Source organism: Tenrec ecaudatus, chromosome 6 (assembly GCF_050624435.1).
Source record: "Tenrec ecaudatus isolate mTenEca1 chromosome 6, mTenEca1.hap1, whole genome shotgun sequence".
NCBI lineage: Eukaryota > Metazoa > Chordata > Mammalia > Afrosoricida > Tenrecidae > Tenrec > Tenrec ecaudatus.
Window position 1 is genome coordinate 98,082,557 of NC_134535.1, and position 6,000 is coordinate 98,088,556.

Consider the following 6,000-nt stretch of genomic DNA (forward strand, 5'->3'; position numbering starts at 1 on the left):
TGCTTTTTTTTTCACTTCACATCAACAACCAGGAAAATAATGAGAAATTTTTTTGAAAAGATCATTATGCCTGTAGAATATACATCATCATAGAATCTTAATAATCAATGCTTTTAAAAACACTAGTTTACTAATAACATTGTTCTTGAGAAATCTTTTTTCCTTCTGACTAGCCCTGTGTGTCTAGTCCTTTATTTTACATGTAAAAAATAATCATTGACATAATACACTCACAGTTCAGGGGGGAAATCATTAGAAACAGTGCCAGGGAAATAGAAATGGAAAAGCAGAGCCAAGCACCCACTCTCTTAAGCAGTTTGGAGAGTGTATGTGTGCTCTAGTCACTGCAGGGAGATCACAATGATCAATACTGACTCAGGTTTTAGATAAAAGCAAATGCATTTGCACTTATTTGGTTGTGGGACTTAACTGAAAAATGGAAACTATATTTATTCTCCTATGATATTTATCGTTTTAAAATTTTGCAGACTCAATAAAGAGCCATCATTCTCTCAAAGCTTTCATTTAATGATTACTTTCAAAATGAAGATTAGCTTTTACTAATGTCTCAACTTCTACTACCCATAAAACAAAGGATAACTTGCTTGTTTCAGAATGATTTACCAAAAGAGCCAAAGATGACTTTCACATGTTTTTCCTCTTTTAAAAGAGTGCACAATCTTACTTAAGTATCTATATTTCTGTAGACTGGATCTGCATCTAATTTAAATTTAGTTGTGAGTTGAACCAAAATATCAATTTCTCCACTTTCTGACAATAAAGAAATAAACACACACATAGGATTGAATGAATTTAAACAACTCATTCAAACTCTACTAACATAAGGAGCACGTGGAGGATTGTTTCCTTTAACTTGTACTTGAAGTAATTCTAGTTGAACCAAGGGGCTTGTGACTGTATTTACACTGTCCGCAAGCTGAGCACATACTCAGAGAAGTTGAACTATCGGGAGGTCACACATTGGGGATCGGAAGACGACTCACTAACACCCTGTGATATGGAAGTGACACAACCTGGCTGGTTGAGGACTTGGGACACTGATGAAGACTGAACACTAGAGCCTTCCGAATGGCTTACAATTCCACGTCAAGAAAACAAAATCCTCATGGCTTTCCCCAAAGCAGCATCATGACAAACAGAAAAGACTGAAGTTATCGAGTATTTAATTGTACTTGGATTCATGATCAACAACTATGGAAGCAGCAGTGAAGAAGTCTTAAGTGGCATGCTTCGCTGGGCAAATCTGTGGAGAAGGGGGTGTGAAACAACCATTTGTAAGTGTGAAAAAGTAAAGATGTCACCTGACTCAATCCATGGTACTTTCAATCACTTCAGATCTAGGAATAAGGTAGACCCAAAATATGATCTATTTGAATTATGGTGTTGGCAAAAAATATGCCGAGACTGATCAAATCTGTCTTGGAAGAAATGATCAAATCTGTCTTGGAAGAAATAGAGCATGAACGCTTCTTGGAAGCCAAGATAGCAATAAATCACCTTACATAGTTGGGACGTGGCATTCCAAAGGACACCATACTTGTAAACCAGATGGCTGCAACAAGGGAAGACCCTCATGAAGATGGATTGATACCCTGGCCGCGACACCGGGCTCAGACACAGTGATGATTGGGCCGCTGCTCAGAGCCCGGACGCTTTCTCCCTGTTGTACCTGAGGGTGCTCTGAACCCTAACAGAGTTGATGACTCCTAACAAACTATCTTTAGGCTAATAATTTACTGCTGCCAGTTAGAAATAATTCAAAAGAATTCTCATTGCAATTGAGTCCATGCTGACACCCAGGGACCAACTCGTGAGTTTCTGAGACTGTAACTCTTTGCAGGAGTAGAAAGCCCAGTTTGTCTTCTGAGTTGCTGCTGGTGGTTTGCAAACCACCTATCGTGCAGATTGCGGCCCAATGCACAACCGCTAGACCATGAGGGCTCCCTTTCAAAAGAACTGGCAGTAATATAACTTGAAGTTAAATTATCCACAAGGTAGTGGTATTTGACTAAAAGACACAAATCATATGAAAATAAAGTTATTGAGATGCAAAATTTTAAAACAATATTCTTAACTCTTAGAGGAGATACAGTTACTCTACCATTTTTGAAAAATTACGTGGCATTTTAAGAGTTATTCAGTGACATTGCTCAGGATATGATTCTTCTGAACCTACTGTAAGTATTCATTATTATATTAAAAAAAGAATTTGTGTCTTATGTGAGAAATAATGCTGATTAAACTAAGTGGTATTTCCAATGTTATTCAGTGGTATTCTTTAAAGCAAGAATTTTCATTTCCAAGGAGAGACTGTCTATATTTGATAGTATGTTAATTAAAGTGAATGGTAATTTAATAAAAGGTGTATTGGTAATTACTTGTCATCTGACATGAACAGCTAACCAGAAAAAATGTGTATTTTAACAGTGGCAGTTAATTAATATTGAGCTCCAGTTTCCTCATCTGAATGAAAATGGTTGTGTTGCCTCTTCATTCTGTACATCATAGACAGGTAACCGTGATTCGATGTGGTAGCAGGGCCGTGTGTAATGATATAGAGACTTACAAAAAAGAATACTCTTATTAAGAGTTGAGGTGGGATTTAGAAAGAATTTACTAAATGCATACATTTTAAATACTAAGCACAGTGATTGAAACAATAAATAGAAGTTGGTCAAGGAAACACGTAGATTTTTCTGTGCCTGTGATTATTACTCCGGCCTGCTCCTCATCATGGGATTTTCAATCACTCACATGCATCCAAAAGTGGAACAAAAAGTAAAAGAAATCTGAAGAAGAACTGATGGCATTGGTGCACAATACTGAATCTGCCATGAGCTGCCTGAAGATCTAACAAGTCTGTCTCGGAAGAAATGCAGTCATTAGGATTGAATCCTTAAAAACCTTCTAGGGCATTTCCACTCTGTCCTATATGGTCACTGTGAGTTGAAACAGACTGTGGAGGCAATGGAGTTTGGGCTTATTTTGATCTGCATTGATATAATAGAAGCAACATTTCATGCGTATTTATATTTTTATTTGTATTAAACTGTTTCCATCTCAGACTAAGTATTATTTCTTCGGTATGCACCTGGACAAGGGGAATGTGCTCCAAAGAGCAAAACTGTGTCTCACCGTATCATCAGAGTGAAAACAGATCATTATTTGTGTGATGTATATCTGCTGTACACAGAACTTCTGTCTAGTGTATAGTGTGGTGTAATTCAAATGCTCAATCTTATGTTTTCCCTCAAAAAATTTATTGAATATCAACGCACATTACTGATATTAGTAAAAGCCTTTAAGGGAAGTCGTTTTCATTGTTGGAATATAACACTTTGGAAGTGTCTTTTTGCAATTCCTTGAAAAATGGCTTCTCCATTCTCCCAATGTTAACATAAACATTAGGCTATTCTGTTGTGCTATGATTTCCATGTAAAATAACATTTGTGGTATCAATACACTATAATGCCTAAGGCGATGTAAAAATTTGTCACGGGATAATCCTTTAACAGATGCATAGCTTATTCTACTCGTATTTATAAAGATCACTTTGTAGCTCTTATTTTACTATGTTGACTTTTTTTAATCTGCTAAAGTGTGCTTTAAACTTCCCATTTAAAGAACACTTGTGCCCTTAGTCAGTAGGTTTTTAAATCCCATCACTCCATAAGGGGCGATTAGACCAACTCTAATATGCAAAACATTTAATCTTACTGTTTATTTCTTGAGCACAAAGTACAATCTGAGTTAATTTCATTCACATTATTTTGTTATTGACCATTCCAACTGAAAAGGGCATTTAGTTGATCTAAAAAAACATGCAGAAAATAAGCAACACAATAAAATGAAACCATTCCAAAATGAAGAACAAAGTGGTCAAAATAGGAAAGAACCTCCTCACATTGTATTTTGTGATGAATCCATTAATGAATGGATTAAGGAATATTCAACAAATAGTTCGAACTGTCAGGAACCACTGAACTTCTTCATCACAGACATGACCTAAAACCATCTGGATATATCAGATCTGGTTTATTTCGTATCCTGGAGTCGTGTATAAGGTGGTGTTTTATCTCCCATTTGTGACTTGATGTGTAGCCATTGTTCAAATCAATATCTTTGACTTCCGTGTCATAGAACAAGTTTTTAAAATCTTTTGAAATTCGTGCTTCTGGCTTTTGTACGTGGCCACCAGCCATTTGTGAAACTTGACAGCATATAATTGTATTACTTAGAATAAATGGTTTTGCAACCACCTTTAAAAGATGTTACACATTTCAGTATTTTTACAATGTCTTCTTCAGAATATGTGAACATATTTGTCAGGTTCAGGTGAATTATGTAACAATGAAACCTCAAAGCTGTTACGAAGTGTACATTTTATGAATACTTTTGTAAAAGAAAATGGAAAAGCACTTGAAATATAATTTTACTTGTTTCATATGTATTTTGAAAAAGAAATAAAGTGATTATAAGTTATTTTTGGCTTTGAATACATTTTTCCCTAATTTAAGTTTGAGATCTTTCTGCTGTGAATTAAGGAGTCCTAGTAGTGTTAGTCACAGTCACCCTGTGGAACAGAGGAGAGCTTCCCACAGCGGTTCCTGACACGGTAAATCGGTATGGGAGTTGACAGCGTCATCTCTGCCCAGCGGAGAGGCTGGTGATTTCAAACTGCATCCTTGGCCTTGCCATCCCAACAGGTGTGGGAACCAACTTCATAGCAGTGCTTAGTTTTTGAGTTAGCAGTGTTTCGTGATGTAAAGCCAGAAGCAACTTTTCCAGAGAAAAGACTTCTTGGCTACGGCCTAAGAAACCCTGGGGGAGCGTTTCTGCCCTGTCCTGCAGGGTTGCTATGAATTAGAATCGGTTGGCAGCAACCGCAACATCAACAATATTGTTAAGTTTTTCATAGCCCTTATGTTTGCTATCCGGTAGCAGTGTGAGTCACTCAAGCCACAGAATACATTTTCAAAGCCTCCTTTGATGCATATTTTTAAATAACAAAATTATCAGTTTAAGCTCTTGGTTATTTCCATTAAGAAGTAATGAAACCATCATAAATTTTAATGTCACAACATGTTGAATAACACTTATTCATCTTAGCTCAGTTTGTTTCACCTCCAAAAGATAGACTAGTTGCCACTGAGAGGATTCCGATTTATGACAGCCTCGTGTGTCAGAGCAGGACCGTGCTCCATCCGTTGTCAATGGCTGATATTTTTTAGAAGGAGGTCACCAGTTCTTTCTTCAAAGCTACGGCTAAATAAACCCTTCTAGTTAGCAGTCGAGTTTTTAACCATTGCCCCACCCAGAATCTCCAAAGAAAGTCGAACCTTCTAAAAAATAATCTAGCAGTGGATTAGTTGCTAGTCATCAGGTGTTTTGTTTGTGTTGCCTCAGGTTTTCAAAAAGGGACACAGATAAGTCATAGTTTTAGGCTAACAACGCAACACTGACTCAAAAGAACTAGTGAATTGTGTTGATTCAAACCAGAGGTTGCACCCTAGAATACTGTTTTATTCTCCCCCATTTCCCTGTACTTTGATTCATAGCTTTTCTTTCCAAAAGCATACATAAAAATTACAAAGTAAAGTCAAAGAACCTTGCTATCACTAGAAAAGTATGATTTGTCATCGTAACAATTTTACTATGAATCTGGGCCCTCATCAGCAATGCAGCTGAGAGAAAGTGAACGCATCCTCATCACAGATAAGCCATTTAGTATTACTGAAAATTGCTTGTGTGCCAAATGCGAATAGTTTTGCTTTTGCTCGCTCTTATACAATAATACTGGAAAAGGCATATATATGTTCTTTAATGTCTTCAAAGAATAAAAGCAAAATGTCAACAGAAACCAGTACAACACTAGACATTCTTAAACACATGAGTCAGAATAGGCTCAGCACCATCGGTCTTCTTGTTGAAAAATAGATACAATGAGTCTGAAGAATGACATTAGCCTGGTGTTTAGTG